Source organism: Helianthus annuus, chromosome 8, assembly GCF_002127325.2.
Source record: "Helianthus annuus cultivar XRQ/B chromosome 8, HanXRQr2.0-SUNRISE, whole genome shotgun sequence".
Taxonomy (NCBI): Eukaryota; Viridiplantae; Streptophyta; class Magnoliopsida; order Asterales; family Asteraceae; genus Helianthus; species Helianthus annuus.
Window position 1 is genome coordinate 162,349,984 of NC_035440.2, and position 17,619 is coordinate 162,367,602.

At 34.3% G+C, this 17,619-nt stretch overlaps 2 long non-coding RNA genes across 5 annotated transcripts; both read left to right on the forward strand.

Annotated features, from left to right (window-relative positions):
• The first annotated feature begins 216 nt into the window (after positions 1–216).
• Positions 217–3,624, forward strand: LOC110912728. 3 transcript variants are annotated; one of them, XR_002578147.2, is made up of 7 exons: positions 217–727; positions 820–960; positions 1,563–1,788; positions 1,999–2,071; positions 2,215–2,317; positions 2,700–2,771; positions 3,455–3,624. It is a non-coding gene; the product is annotated as an uncharacterized LOC110912728 (long non-coding RNA). The 3 variants fall into 3 exon arrangements; XR_004864393.1 differs by lacking the exon at positions 2,700–2,771; XR_002578148.2 differs by lacking the exons at positions 2,700–2,771; positions 3,455–3,624 and having other exon boundaries at positions 2,215–2,649.
• A 5,616-nt stretch (positions 3,625–9,240) lies between these two features.
• On the forward strand, positions 9,241–11,269 carry LOC118481102. Of its 2 annotated transcripts, none has more exons than XR_004864394.1 (2): positions 9,241–10,089; positions 10,847–11,269. It is a non-coding gene; the product is annotated as an uncharacterized LOC118481102 (long non-coding RNA). The 2 variants fall into 2 exon arrangements; XR_004864395.1 differs by having other exon boundaries at positions 10,832–11,157.
• The last annotated feature ends 6,350 nt before the right edge of the window (positions 11,270–17,619 follow it).

The window sequence follows — 17,619 nt, forward strand, 5'->3', positions numbered from 1 at the left end:
CCGATAGTAGACCTACTGTAAGTAACTATATTTAGGGTTTTGTAATTAGTAATTATGGCTGCCGTAAGAAATAATCCTATTTCAATAGTGTTTCAACCTCCTTTCGTTTTCATGCATATAAATGACCACCTACAGTACTTCTAGAACTCATAAAAATCATCTTTCAATTATCCTATATATTAAAAACACAATCTTATGAACAGTAATCTATCTGAGCCACGTGACAAACCTATTGAATAGTGAAAGTCGACGTTTCCTACATTTCTTCTCCGCATCTCTTGAAGAAACCCTAACACACATCTCTCAAGTTCAGCCACACACCAAGTCTCTGCCTCTCTCCCTCTTGCAACTCCGACCACCGGAGTAAGCTCCGGCGACAGGCACATACCCAGCTCCGGTTCTCTTCTACAGCCGCATACCTACCTCCAATCTCTGGTCTCTCCTTAAAATCAAAACGACAGATAGAGAGCCTGAAACAGAGACTAAGAACACATACATACAAACCCTAGAGAAAGGAGTGAGATGTGCAGATGTCTAGAGATGGAAAGAGAGTCTGGGAGAAAGAATCGTGATGGACTGGTGGCTGACCACCGCCACCGTTGGCGGCGCCACCTGATTCCGGCGCGTCAACGACCCCAACCGACGGAACAATGGCTGAGCCCTTGAGAGAAAGAAGACGCTGGCCTTGAAGACGGTTAGCATTCCGACCAAATTAGACCAGGTTCCGGTAAGATCCGAACCCATTTGCAAGTTATTCTTTGTTATATCGGTTCAAAATAAGTCTTGTAAGGATCATATATTCTGATTACGTGAACACAGGTGTTCCGGTGAAGGTACGACTAGGGTTCTACGAGCAGTGCCGGCAAAGATAATCAGTTGAAGATCCGGTGAGCGGATTAAAGCCTGTATGGGAGTTCTTCAAGTGAATCGGCAACTTTCCAGGCCGACTCTACATATAAGGTAAGCCACGAACTACTTCCGGCCACATATGTGAATTTCGGTTATATACTCAGGTCTAAATGTTTAGAAACAATGACGAGGGGTAGGCACCGTTGGAATTGGGGGCTGCTTAGGTGAATTTGATTTGTGGGTTTGGTGTGTTTTAAGGATTTGTGTTTTGTTAATCGCAAATGCATCTTCATTGTTGCAAGAATCGATCCCTAATGCTGATTTTTGGCCAATTGCAGGTCATGTTCTTGACCTAAAAGTTTGATTGTTAGATGAAACCATGTTTTATTTTTGTTGGGTTGCTTTATTCGTTCAGTTTTGACTAAATGCTATTTGAGCAGGTTATTTTGATATATTGCTAGATCGTAATTAAACTGTTGTTGTTGGTTCAGTTTAATTACCTATCTTCAAGTGTGATTGAGTTTTCCTTTTCGGCTTACATTAAAGAGCTTCCATTGATGCAACCCTAGGGAAGGAAATAGCCTCTTTGTTCGACAAAGAAGCTATGACACACTATATGAAAGTTACCGAGTACGATGTTTGGAGCACACACCAAAAAGGATAAACGTGTAGTTCAACCAGCACTTTAAAACTAACACATCTCTGCATTGCAGGGAGACTTCAGCTGGCATCTACAACAGCAACACGTCTATCTAAACCCAGCTACCGGCCCTGCGAAGTCAATCGCCATGCTTTCAGTTTTGATCAAGGACTGTTGCAGAACGGAGCATGATTCGTAACTTCTCGTCGCTGTACATTTTGTGAGTACGAATGAATCTGGGGTGATTACGGTTACCGGAAAAGCATCGTCTGGTGTCCGTAGGAATGAATTTCTCACAGGTTATATTAAAATTTTGTTCAAATATAGTTTTTATGTTTATGTAATTGATTAGTTGATTGTTTGAATAGTATTCATATAATTATCTTGATTTTTTATTCGAATAGCTCTTAATCCCTGATTTTGAGGTACACATATTTTACTTCAGAATCAGTTGTTGGTCTCTTAATTTGGTTTTTGATTGTTTGTTGTTTTTTTTAATAATTTTACAGAATTTATGTTTGAATAGCACTCGCAATGGGGAATGATGTGTTGTGAAGAACTTCGGGTGAAGTGGAAGGACATGTAAGTAATTTATCTTTTACATTTTGGCAAATAATTATATTTTTTAAATTTACAAAATTTGTACAGCTTTCATCTCTATTTTTTATAGATAATGCAAGGTACGTAGGTATCTTTAATCCATGTATTTACATGTTTCTACATAGGAAATCGATGAGAAGGCAAACCATCCGAGAGACGACCAGTGTATCAATCGATCGACTGAAAAAGTGTTATATGTGTAGAGGTGATGGGGTAACCAAGACTAAGGTAACCATTGATATTGATTCACAAGTTGATGGCAAAGTTCTTAATTTTTATTTTTGTTAAGAATTTGAATACAAACCATACTCAAATGTGAAAAATATGAACATCTGGGCTAAATAAAATTCTCATTTAATAAAAATAATAGGATTCGAGCCAATTAAAAGCTCAGATTAACTAAGTGGACAAATGTGGGATATTATTTATTAGCTAAACATTTATTTTGATTTAACATTTAGATTGTCAAGGGCCTTAAATTTTATATTAATGGTTGGTGTCATTGAACTTTGATTTAAAGAACGATGTGGGTCTGCAATAATAAGAAAATTCTTTAATAGATGTAAGGTTTTTTTTTTTTTTTTTTTTTTTTTTTTTTTTTTTTTTGCAGGTGTTATGACCATAAGAAATCCCACACTCCACTCTATTCTTTTAGTGACCTGAATTTAGCATCAAGGTTTTGGTATGACTTGGGGTTTATCTCTAATAATTATATTGATAAATTTGTTATATTTTACTTTTAATTGGTTCGGTTCATTTAATTCGGTTATGCCACACACCATAGCTAAAACCGAACCGTAATCTTCAGTTAATCGGTTATGGCTTAAACTGGATTGTCGGTTAACTGTTCGGTTTGGTTAAAGTCGGTTAATTGTCTGGTTCCGTTAAGGTCGGTTAATTGTTCCTTTCAGTTTGATTAAGGTCAGTTAATTCCGTTATGTGCTCACCCCTTTGGGTATTCATAATTCATGAAATCTGTTTTTTTTCTTTATTAAAGATATAGAATGTAGAAGTAATATAAATATAAAATAATTTTCGACTTCCTTTTTATGAATCCCACGTTACTATTAATAGTATAAAAAAGTTAAAATAGATTCGGAAATAGCGCAAAGATAGTGGCCCTGCACTATACTTTGTTCCCTAATTTTAAAGTAATTTAGATATCATGACGCGTTTAGATGCAAGAACATAATAAAATTACCAATATACCCATATAATATTCACAAGAATTTCCAAACTTTGATGTTTGTATTTGAGTCAAACTCCAGCTTGGATCTGTATCGAGTCAACTCAGGCCAGTTAGACTCTTAAATGAAATCAAACTCGTATTTGTCAAAACAACAATAACCTTTCATTTCTTTACAGGCAAATCATCATCCACCACTCATCAGAATGACTTCTCTACCCATAGTGTGTTTGAACTCAGAAACGATACTATGAATCATATCTGAATCTTGGCAAGAGATTAATGAGGATGATCTGAAGTTTTTACAGCCAGGGGCTTTCAGCAGTGAAGTTGCTACTATTGGATTCATGAAGCGCGGCGCAACGCGCGCGCAGGATAACACCTAGTTAGTTTAAAAAGGCATTATGCTGCCCTAACGCACTGCGTTACTTGATGAGGGCATTGCACCGCCGTACGTTAATAAGGGCATTGCACCGTCGCAACCATGATATGGTTGTAAAACCGTCACTTTTTTATTATGGCGATTGTTATAGTAAATACAAAGACATAACTAACAAAAGTGAAGCCATGCAGAATCCTCACCGCAACTCGACGCCTCACCGTGGCAATGCCCTTATTAAATATTTGAACTTCCTTACTTGTATTGAATACATTAAGGGGGTGTTTGGCTAAGCTTATTTAACTAAAAAATGACTTTTTGTTAAAAGGAGTTATTTACTTATAACTTTTTGAAAATGAGTTTTTAAAAAAGTGTTTGGAGTAGCTTATGTTGTGGGAAAAAAAAACCAATAAGTCAATAAGTTGTTTTTTAAAAAGTGTTTAGCTTAACTTATTCATTTATAATGACTAAGGAGCTTCAAAAAGCAACAATGTTCTATGAAAAGTTATAAGGAGCTTCAAAAAGTCACAATGTTCTATCTTTTCAAAACTGACTTTTTCGCTCTATACAAGAAGTCATTTTAAAAAGTCCTTATGAGTTTGCCAAACACTTTTTCTTCTTATTAGTTTTTTATAAAAGTCAATAAGTTATAAGGAGGTGTGGAAAAGCTTAGCCAAACACCCCTAAGTACTTTTTATATTGATTTACTAAACATATAATTTATATAAATAAGTATCACAACCCGCTGAAAATGTCAAAAGTCGGTATTGAATCGGTACCGAAAATGTACCTGGTTCGGTAAATTCGGTACCGGTACCCGGTACCATTTGCTCATCCCTAAGACGAGGAATTAACTCTGATAAAAAAACTGACCCAAAGCCACCCGAAAACCGAGTAGACAAAAACCTGAATTTCGTGACATACCCAAACCCGATTAAATGTGTATATATATATATATATATATATATATATATATATATATATATATATATATTGAAAACTGACCGTTGTAGTCCTAAACCCAATTTGGGTTAGTTTTGGGTTATTGAATACAATTAAAAATGACAACAGGTATATAAGAAGTAAAAAATGGAACTCACTATTTGAGACACTAGGTTAAAATAAAAAAGGGAAAATAACTCATTTTTTTATTTTCCTTTTATGTTTAGATGGGTTGGGTTTAGTAATCGAGTTTGGGTCAGGTGTTTTTTGGTCATCTTCGTCGCTTACGATTAAAAACGTAAAGGCGGGTTAAGATAACTTAGGGAGAAAGAAACTCATAGCTTGAGTAAGAGTTTGATCTATCCAACCCGAACTCAATTACCAAACCCAACCGAAGCCACCAGGAACCTAAGTAAACAACATCATACCTACTCGAACGTGACCTGAGGTAGATCGAAACTAATTTAACAATACCCAAAATCCAAACAACTCAGACTCGTGAAAATGGAATCCGGAGAAAAAATGTGAGTTTGTTTTTACCTTCTATTTTAACACATTGTCTTTTTTTACCATAATTGATTATCTAAACCAGCCCGAAACTCAAGCTGTCACTTTCTTTTTTTCCTCTTTTTATTCAACTCGATTTCATTTTTTTAATGGTAATCGATTACTGAAAAAGTTGCCTTGAGTTTTCAAAAGAATCAAAACTATTGGTATGACCGAATAATTGCGTCTTACTTTATAGGTGGTGTTTTTTTTTTTTTTTTTTTTACAAAATTTGCTTCTAACGTCTAAATGTGTCTTACTTTTTAAGTGTAGTTGGAGTCATGGAATGCGATTGCTGTTTTTTTCTTAGTTTATCTATTAAGTAGAGATAATTAAAAACAAGTGTCAAATAAAATTATTTAATGTTAGGTTTAGGAATTCATCAACTGTGATTATATATAATTATAATTTAAGCTCTTTTATAAACTAAATGGCTTACTTTTAAACTTGAAATTAGCAACTACAAGTATATTGTAAAATGGCATATGGGTTAAACTTGAGTAAAAGATGATCAAATGGAGTTGCTTCATCATCTTTTTCATTATTTGAAATTTGAGAGGCTTACCATTTGCTTCTTGTGCTAATAACAGGAAGGATAGCAGAGGCCCACTACTTTTGGATTGGAATGGTGTTTTGGTTGAATGTTTAGAGGCTTCATATTCGCATCAAAGTTTAGTCTAAAAGGATGGTCCTCTCCTTGCAGAGGAAGCATCCTTTTATTATGGTTGTAGATATCATTTTGTATGATTTTAATTATATACTAATCCTAAATTATTCTGGTTGCAAATATCTTTTTGTATGTTTTTAATTATATATTAAATTTTTTTATTACTATTTTACAGTAGCTCCCTGAGCACATCGCAATTATTGCCGATTTACATAACACTTCCACTATAACCATTAAGATGATTGGTGGAGGTGAATGAGAATTGAAGATATCAACAGAAGGAGGAGATTTTGAAACTACAAGGTTTTTAATTTATTTATGGTGTATGTTTTATCTTATATTTATTTCTCATCTACAATATTATTTGTTGTTTGTTATAGATATAATGTTGTCGATTGAGTTGATGTCATGAAACAACATAGAGTTCCATGGGCCAAAGTGGTTGTTTTCAAATGGTTCAAGAGCCTAATGAAGCTTTTGTTTGCGGTAGATCAAGAAATTTGGTATCTCATAAAATCGTTATTATGAATTTTCATGTTTAGAAAACATTATTATCTTATCTTTAGTAATTGGGGTACTTTTTTTTGTTTAACTATTTCAACATTTTCAATTGTTTTTTGGTTTATTGTTTATTGGCACATCATTATAACATATGTATTTGTATAAGTTTTTTTTTTGTGTGTTTTTAAATTAAGACGTTAACCATTAAGTATAACATATAACTTTCTCCAACCCAGAAAGCAGTCCCGAGTGATAACCTAGTTATATAATATAACACTTTAACGTGGTTTTGATGTTTTGTAGGTTTAACATGAAAATGAACTAAAATGGCGTAATGAGTTAGATGAGAAAACACGCATACAATAACGAAATGGATTCATTAATTGGATTCAAGTTGATCAAAATTCACTATTTTGATTCATTAAAAGTTGTAATTAGCAGCTTAGGAAAAAAAAAACAAATGAGAATTAAAAGGATGTTTTAACGCTGCTCACTTGTGAACAAGTAGACTCGCAAAATACAATTTGTTATTGGGCTGCAATTAATATAAACATGAATTCAAGTTGGCCATTATAAATATTCAAATAGGCTGAAGTAAGATGATATTGGGCCTTAGTCAAACTGTTGTGGAGACGGTTCACAAGGGCGAGCCCTTGGGGGCTGCTCTGCGAGAGAAGAAGAGCGGCGATATTGTCAAAACCAGAGTGTATTGACTTAATGATTTTGAGTACTGAAGAAGAATACAAACTATAATGTATCTCACCCATCATCAACTTTTGTAATAGAGGAATAACACAAGACAAAGGAATCCGGTTGGGCGGTTGTATTGACCTCACGATTCGTGACCAAAAATGAACACATGTATAAAATAGATTCAACAAAGACTAATCATTTCTTTAAAACAAAAGCTAAACATAAACCCTAATAATAAAAACATATTCAAATTATTCACCGCTAAAATAATAAAAACACGTTTAGGATCTTTTAGCACGATTCATAAATTAGATTGAATACTTATCCATAACCAAACCATACACCCGGTTGTGATCGCAAGAAAACTAATTAACTTGAATATGTTTTTATTATTAGGGTTTATGTTTAGCTTTTGTTTAAAGAAATGATTAGTCTTTGCTGGATCTATTTTATACATGTGTTCATTTTTGGTCATCAATCGTGAAAGTCAATACAGCCGGATTCCTTTGTCTTGTGTTATTCCTCTATTAAAAAAATTGATGATGGGTGAGATACAGTTTGTATTCTTCTTCGGTATTCAAAATCATAAAGTCAATACACTCTGGTTTTGAGAATATCCTAATTATGTTCTTGTTTCGGTGTCTAAAAACATAAAGTCCCTTATTTACTAAACACCACAACAAAGATTTTCTTTACGTATAAACTTCACCGTGACAACTTTCTTTCATTTAAAGCTTTTTTACATATAAAATACATCATGACAACTTTGTTTCATATTCAATGGGGTCGGTAATATATTATATTATTATTTACTAAACACTACAACAAAGATTTTCTGACATTAGTATTTAACTTATTAAAACTAAAATGTAAATGTTCGCTTTAATTTTAATTCGGTAATTTATACGCATATAACCATAAGTTTTTTTTTTTTGAACGGCATATAACCATAAGTGAACTATAAAACTCGGTTATAAAAAAAAAACCCGTATCCTAGTCTTCAGTTTCTCAAATGGTAATTTGTTTCAATTATTTCGGTTTAGGTTTTGCAGCCACAATTTGAGTTTTTGCCCACCCCTAATATTTGGAGTGGTCCGGCTTTCATTGGGTCTGGTTTTACCTATAACCAACCATATACCTAAATTGGTTTTTATTGTATACTGAAATTCAAAAGACCAATATTCCAATAATTAGTGAAAGTAAAAAAGACTTTACCAAATTGAAAAACAATACAAAGTGTGTTACCCCAAACCGCGTTAGGGGCTGTTTGTTTCAGCTCTTAATAGGCCCTTAAAGGTTCAGACCTCTTACTGGTTCAACACTTAATGGTTCAAAGTATTTGTTTTGCGAGCAGATGTCTGAATGGTTTAAACATTTGCCTTTGAATGGTTAATCATTATAATGAGTCTGAATGGTTAAGACCTCTTATATGAATTGGTCAGACATTTGCATCTGAATGGCTAAGTACTATACTGGCTCTTAATAGTTCGATCCTCTTAATGGTTCAACACTTAATGGTTCAGACATATTACTGGTTCAACACTTAATGGTTCAGAAGTTGCCAAACAACCCCTTAGTTTTTTTATGGACACATGGTCTGGGCATCGGCGAATCCATAACTTTTCGCCAGTAGGGACAAAAAACAGACATGTTAAAACGGGTAAAAATGCCACAAAAAAGGAAGAACGAATAGGTACTCTAGAGGGGAGGTCTCAGGTTCAAACTTGAACAAGAGGAGTTTATTTAATTAATTGATGTAATAGAGTGTAGGAGTAAGTTTTGTCGTTGAAAAAAGGTACTCTAGTATTAATTTCGACATAATAATTATCTCTAATTAATGGAGTTCTTTATTAGGATTTTATTGAACTATAAGGCTATACGGTATGGGGATCGGCTTTGGACCGTCCCCATCCGTCGCCGATCCAACGTGCATGCCGCCTCCCAACGTTGGCGTCGTCTCCGTCGTTTTCTCGACGTCCGGAGCAATCAAGTGGGGCCCCCTTTCTTTGTTTGTTTGTTTGGTTGTGAATTAGATTTGTACATTGTGCTTTAACACTTGTACATATTTTTGTGGGGTAGGCTAATCTAGGACCATCCTCCCATGCCCTCTAGTTTTGGAGGATGGACCATCCTTGGGAGGACTATGACGTGACGCCTACATAGCGGATCATTCTCTAAGGATGGACCATCACCATACCCACTAGCCTAAGATTCTTATTTTTGGAAGTTTGTGTAACAAACTAACTTCATATTCCTCATCGATTGGGTTAGGCTGGACGGTATGGGGACCGTCCAGCAACGTCGACCTTGAGACGCCGCCCCCTCTCCATTTCGACCCCCCCCGTCGCCGTTCCTCCATCGTCGCCATCGTCGGGTTCTCGACGCCAAGGACGGTCCTCCCCCCCTCTCTCACTCACCAATAAACCCCCAAATCCAAAATCAAACCCTTCTTCCGGAGCCACAATCGGTGAAGCTGAGCACGTAATTGAAACATTTCTCCGGTGAAGAAAGGTGCGATGGAAGTCGGTGGTGGTGTAGGTACGACCGGTGGCGGTGGTGGACCTGAACGACGGCGATGTGATAGGGTTTGTGTCTAACTTGACGGAGGTGGTGGTGTTTCTTTCAAATCAACCGGTGAAAGTTTGCACCTTTTACTTCTGGGTAGATTGTTTAAACCCTTGAAGTTCTTCACCCACATACATATATCTGTCATATTAAGTTTGTGATTCACTTGACCTGATGATAATGAAATTGGGTTTTCATTTCATCCTCTTTTACCCTTTAATTTTGATGTTGCAGACGGATGTTTGAGTAGGGTTATGGGGTTTTTTTTTGTGTCTGTAATTATTAAAGGAATTGAGATAAAGCATCAAGATTCTCAATTTGGTAGTTTATTCTATGTGATTGTGATTGTGTTGTTTGGTTAAGTTGGTGGTATAGGATCATCCTCCCGTTTCCAGTGTTTTACCATGGTGGATCATCCTCTAAGGTACTACGTACGGATTGTGTTAATACAAGAGATGTTGAGGCGTGTTAGTCCACTGTCGAAGCTGATTTCTGCGGCTAAACCTTCGCTACTTAATCATGTACTGAAATTTGTTGATTAGCTGTCAGATTGCTTCACTTTTGTTGCTTATTTTTTGTTGTATATGAGTTGATTCGGTTCGTTGTTCATAAATCTGATTTAGTGTTGTTTATATCTTTCATTAACTGAAAAAATAGTTTAATCTGATAATTTGTATAAGCTTGATTTATCATGTTATGGCTGAATTAGGGATTGTGAATGTTAAGATCAATGCTATTTTGTGTTCTCTTGGAGATCAAGAGTGTGTGTGATTCGCAGCTCATGCCGATTCATTGGTTTCGTATGTAACTATGTTCTAGGTGTTATTTGCCTCTATGTTGTTGACTTCTTTAGCTTGAGAACCAACCTGCATTGAATTGAAAATGTGTCATGTGAGTTCGTTGATTCTTCTGTGCATATGAAGAATCGAGTGAATTTATTTTTAGTTACAAGATCAGTATAAGGTCTAGTGTCTTCGCTTAAGTCGTGTACATGTATGTTAAATGTATGAGACATTTGGTGAGCAGGTTTCTGTTCATTTTGCAACCTTCAAAAGCATGAACAAATGCTTTTACCGTGAGTGAACAACTTATTATCTCTTCTTGGTGATGTCTTTTTTTTTCCGGATTAGTCCATATGACGCCTACATATGTTGCAATTAATTTGAATCAAATAGTTTACATGAATTTAGATCAGGTGGTAGTATATTAAGATTAATTGGTTATATTTTTCTTAATCTTACTTTGAGTGTTGCAATGAAAAAGAGGCATATGGAACAGGTGAGATGGCTTTACGAGTTGAGGGGCTAGGAGTCGGGGGAGAAACATCAATAGAAGAATTCATAATCGCCCCTGCAAATGATCTCGAACAGGATCAAGACAAAGCTGCGAAAATCAAGTTGTACAGTCACGAAGCAGGGGTCTAATGATTGCTCGACTCCTTACGGATCCGATGGTGCCGGGAATTCATAATCGCCCCTGCAAACTACAAGTGTCGAGAAAGACATGATTCAGCCTGCTTCTCATGGCAGTATTCGATTACAAGTGTCGTGAAAGAGAGTGTCGGTAGAGAAGGTGATGATTACGGATCCGATGGTGCCGGGAATGATTCTTAGGATTTTTTTTTTTTTAAGTTTATGTTTTTTTTTAACTTATGTAATGTTTTTTAATATTTTAATGAATTTATTTTTCTATCTTATTTAATAAAATGTTAAAAAAAGTAGATGAATTAAAAAAAAGTAAACTTGGTGGGTTAGGATCATCCTCCAATTTCCAGTGTTTTAGTGTGTTGGATCATCCTCTATGGGACTATGATGTGGCGCCTACGTGACGGATTATCCTCCCCCAAAGGAGGATGGTCACAATACCACATATCCTTATTGATTTACTTCACCATAACCCAAATTGATTATGTTCATTTCTGCATGTCCTATTAAAACCTTAAATAAATTATAGTGAGTTGTTTATTTGTAATGGGCAAAGTTAAAATAAATACATAGACCTTGAAAACCATAAAAACTATTACTAGAAATTTAAGTTAAATAAATTTGAAAATTTTAACAGTGTTAAATGTAGTTATCGTGATTTAACTCAAATGACATTCTTCATTCATGAGTTCATGGGGACTACCGTACAGTTTTAAGTTTTTCATTAATATTTTGGGCTTTTTCTGCGGGCCTTTCCCTCGATGAATCATCCCTTGTCTGGGCCGGTCTCAAAAGTTTTCTTAACCCCAATTTATGCTTACTAAACCAAATTTCTGCCTATTGGGCCTTTCATTGTTTATCACTGAAATTTGAAACTATTCCTTGGCAGTTTTGGCCCATTTGAATTTTGAATTCCAGCAATAATAGCACTCCATATCTAAATTGCTTACCTACCGAGTCGAAAATATATAATAGATGGTGTAAATTTTTGACATGAAACAAACCTAAGATTCGTAGATTTGGGTTTAGTTTAGATGGGTAGGGCTAAACCTACAAACACATTTAGTTAAATGGATTAGGTCAACCTCATGGATTCAAAGGTTAACAAAAAAAAGTGTATTATGAAGTTGCTTAGCTAGTTTATGCCAAATTTTAAAACTTAGACATTAGTGTCAAGGTTTATAGTTTAAACATGTTTTATTATTATTATTATTATTATTATTATTATTATTATTATTATTATTATTATTATTATTATTATATGCTTCAGTTACTCTTTAATACCTATTTTTTAAACCTCTTATACTATGAATACTAGGTTATAACCCCGTGTATTACACGGGGTTGAATAAATAAATTTTATATACTAATAATAAAACAATATATCTTTAAAAACCTCATTTCTTTAAAACCACATGTATTACACGGGTTGAATAAATGTAATATTGTCTACCAAATAATAAAATAATACATCTTTAAAAAACCTCATTTATTACACGGGTTGAATAAATGTAATTTTATATACCAAATAATAAAAAATTTACATCTTTAAAAATATGCGCATTACACGGTTTGAATAAATGTAATTTTCTGTACTAAATAATAAAAAAATATATATCCTTAAAAAACCTCATATATTGTACGAATTGAATATATCTAATTTTATATATCAAATAATAAAAAGTTATATCTTAAAAAACCCCATGTATTACATGGATCGAGTAAATGTAATTTTGTACAGTGAAAATAAAAATAGAAATTACGACTTTGCCCCCTGTGGTTATATCACTTTTACCCTTTTGGCACAAAAAAGAATCTTTGAGCATCTGAGCCCCCAACATTTTTTTTCTAACCCTTTTGACCCCTAAAAGTAAATGGATGAGGTTAGTGTTAGGGGCCAAAAGGGTTAGAAAAAAAGACGTTGGGTGCTCAGATGTTAAAAATTTGTTTTTGGGCTAAAAGGGTAAAAGTGATATAACCATAGGGGTCAAAATCGTAATTTACTCTATTATAAATGAGAAGGAGATTAAACTATATAATAATTATCTATAAGATATTAAAGTAGGAGGGTTATCTATAATATAAGATATTAAATTAAATAATATTTAGTAGAAGGGTTATCTATAATTAATTAGAAGAGATTAAATTAAAATAATAATTATCTATAAAAGATGGCCTAATATGATGACAAGTGTCCCGAAAGTGGTTTCTTTTATTATATAGTATAGATTATATGAATTAACTCATTTAATATGGTTTTTTTATAACTTGCGTATACATCATGTGTTCATGTGTCCGACACAAATTTTGAGTTTGTGTAGTATTTGAACTCATGGCAAATTCTTGGGTTTGCCATGGCAAATTCTTGGGTATAACATCACAATTCACAAACACGACTCATTTAATACCCATGACATGATGTGCTTCACCTTAAAGAATTATGAAAACAAGAGAATAATATGCCATTACTTTTTGTTAATTTTGTAATTGGTTTCATTTTATGTAACAAACTGAAAACCTATAAAAGGTAGAAGGTAAAGCCTAAAAAAATATTTGCTTTTAACAAGTAAAAACTAAGATAATGGAGTAAAACAAGATTCTTTTGTGCTAAATGAAAAATAATAATTAAAAAGGTTGTGAAGAAAAGAGAAAAAGAAAAAGTGAAAGGTAGTCATATGTAAAATGTCAGATGATAATTGATAAGGGGGAATTAGATTCTAACAGCGCACGAACCTTCTCCCAATGTTCAGCATGCATCCACGTGGTTAAAGTTCCACGAATCAATTAATATTTCTTTTCACTCCTTCATCTTTGAAGTGTTAGTATCTTTAGTACCTGGTAATTTGTTTTTTGTTGTTTGCCGTTAAAAAAAAGAAACCTATTTAAGGACATGATAAATATCACATTTTAGGAACCTGTTTAGTGAAATAAAAATGCCAAAAGTTCATAAAAGTCTTAACGAATACATAATCCTTAAGATAATAATTAACACGAAACGACTTGCTAAGAAACCTATTTAGGGACATGATATACAACATATAGTTAGGAGCCCGTTTAGTGAAATAAAAATTGCAGAAGTTCATAAAAGTCTTAACGAATACATAATCCTTAAGATAATAATTATTAACATATTGAACCTTAGCAAATTTAAAACAAATATCCAGAAAAGTCAAATCATAACATCCATTAGATAAAATAAATAGGTCACAAGCAAGTCGCTAACGAGTTAACATGTCTTTAACTTTTAAGACACAAATTTTATCGTGCCATAAATGTGTTAACTTGTTTAAGATACAAATTATTAAGGCCAAACATGAACCCAGTTAAGAATGCATCGTTTTGCATTCATATATCTGTGTTTGAAATTATTGGCCCAATAACCAAGCTTCAATTTTTAAAATCAAAGAGAATGAAAAGAAATGAAATAATCTATTCATGTGCTAAAATATTTTTAAAAATAATATTATATGTCAAGAGACCTTAAGCGGGCAGAGATCTCGGCAAAAAAGGAAGCTCCGGTAAACTTTTTGACCGATCCATTAGAAGGGAGATCTACCCTACTGTGCGCTGGCATTCTTGTTTTTTGATGGGAAGGAGGGAAACACGCGTGTATCGATTTGATAGGTGTGTCCCCCCTCGTTGGGCTAAGGGACCACGGGTTTGTGGCGGGCCAGGCGATAGCCAAGGCAGGGGCGGGTAAAGTAGCTAAGCACGAAAAAGCTTGCATCGAGAACCAACACGTGTTCGTCCCGTTCGCTTTCGATACCTTTGGCGCTCTCGCCCCTGACGCGGTGCGGTTCGTCAAGCGGGTTCAGCAGGTGGTAAGCAGAGTAACACCGTGCATGTTAAGGGGCAGAATTTTGTGTTTAGCAGGGTAGGGTTTGCTATTCAAAAGGGGGTAGCGGCGCAACTTGTTGCCCATCTACCTGCTATTAGTCTGTAATCATCTTTGTTTCCTTCGAAATTAAGGCAATGAAGGAATGCTCATTCAGAAAATATGATAAAAATATACGAAAATTGGTCATTAGAATAGACAAGGTGTACGTGGAAAAAATTGTTGCCTAAAGTGATTTTACCTTTGATTGGGGCCCTTGTAGATTATGTCCCCTTTTGGTGTTTAATGTATCATTTCACAAGAATTAGTAATCAATTACGCGTGATAAAATTCCTATTTTCACATTCAACTACTACAACTTATGCTATAAGCATCCACAATAATATAATACTAGCCAACATCAATCTATTAACTATATAACTATTTATTAATTTATATATTAATATTATACTTAAACACCTACTCGAGCTTTTATAGTTACACACAATAATAGTTGACGCGAATGATTCTTGTAACCTCTTCTTTCTGTCTTTTCGGCTTTTAGCCTCCCTTTTGTCACATGCCACCAGTCAACGCCTTTACGTCAACGCACATTCATGTCCTCACCAACGACCTTAACCTTTCACCTACTCTCGATATGTCTCCCTTTTTTGTCTTCGGTATTCTTGTCACGATCTTTTATTCTTATTAGCATCTAGCTAATAACCTAACCTGTTTGTGCCCATGTATATATTTCAAGTATATATTCCCTTACAAATCAATTGTACCGTCGTTCAAATATATATAGCTGGTTTTATATATATTCGGACGGGAGTGAGCCTGACTCGGCTTGTGTACATCCCTAATTATCATGACTAAGTTTTCTGAAGAATATGTTTGTTGTTATTATAGGATGTGATAGTTGTCTTTCTCATTAAGATGTTTTTCTTTATACCAAGATATGCAATATGCAATTGTTTGGGTTGTCTTCATAAAAATATATTCCGTTTTGCAAAAGGCAAAAGAAAACCATATTTATTTATGGGTACCAAATAAAAGAAGAATGTACAGTGGGGTCCTTGAGGAAGAATCATCGACCAAAGGAATCTGTGTGACATAATTCATTGGTGAATGGTAGGCTCATTTATCTCTATTTAAATAATTACAGTTTGGTCCCCCATAATTGCATGGCTCCCACGAGACCCCTCTTGAGGCTCATAGCTTTTGCACTTCAAAAATGATTCCCATTTCACCTTTTGCATCGTGTATGACTCATATGCTTGTATGGATATTGTTCCACCTGATTGGATTTTGGATAATGTTTTTGTTGGTTACACACAAATCAAAACAAAATAACTAACACTATGTTAGGTTTGATAAGTTAGATATGAATTCATGTTTGATCAGAAATGACGAGGATTGGGATTAAAATGAGTTAAATTTCATTAGTTAATAAAAAGAATATATAACATTTTTGATCAAACGTGAATTCGTATACACTACCATCGTTTTATGTCGTTTATTTAGGTTATTGTAGATTAATATTAGTTCATGATTCATAATAATATTATAATATCGTTTTCTATTTAACATTTGTAACTTATATTCATGCTAGAAAACATATAGCGATTGCTACTCAAGTATCCAGGAATCGCGATACAATATCCCTCTAACTAAAGAGAAACCGGATGTGTTGAAACAATGGTATTCAAGGTTTTGTGGCAGTAATATATAACACGCCACTTAAATTTATTGCGTGTATACTACTTGATGACGTGGGTACCCGGAAACCCAACTCAGCAAGGTTGAGAACAATAATAATCGAAACAAATAACAAAAGGCTAAAGACACAAAACGGAAATAAGAAGCTGGAGGCAGGAAGCTAGAAGCTCCCGGCAGGAAGCTGACACACCAATAACGGGTGACCAGTAGCTAAAATCACTGTACACATCGGGACTTGAACTCGACGGGTCAAGAGCGATTGGACTTTCCCAAAAGCACATAAAGGTGACATTGAGACACACAAACCTGACATTACCAAAAGAGGCAAGTCTCACCCTGCAAGCAACATCAACCAATGATAAGTACTATCATGACGGAAAGGTATGAGCTGGCATAGGTTTCGTTGGGCAGAACACTCTGCCTATAAAAGGGGAGTCTTTCCCAGCTTCAAGTAAGTTCTCTCAATTACTCTCACTCTCAATAATTATCTTTTACCATTTCGCTTAAACTCTTAGAGATGTATCAACTGATTCTCAGTCCGGAGTCTATATCTTGCGTTAAGACTAACGATATTCCTTGTATGCAGATTACAATCAAGAAGCTACCTTTTAGAGTTAATCACGCTTCAATACTCTTATTGCTTTAACACTATTTGTGATATATATTTGTTCATAGAAGTGGCGACGATGTAAAAATCATCTCAGTTCAAAGAAGCAACCCCCATTATTGGATAGGAATAGCAGACGCAGTGGTTTCATATGCAACAAACATTACTACTTTTTTTTGGCTTTTTTTCATATAAAATAACAAAATAATAAAATATCACACTTCAATATCTACCAACACTCAACAATCAAAATTATCAAAAATAAAGATTAGTTAGTCATACTTTTTTTCTTCTTTTTTTCATTATGCAACAAAATAATATTCGATATTAGTGTATTTAAATAATAATAAGAATACAATTTTACTATTTTATGTTTATATCATATTGTTTTATCTTATACTAGGTTATAATCCCGTGTATTATACGGGTTGAAAAAAATGTGATTTTACATACTAAATAATAAAACAATATATTTTTAAAAACC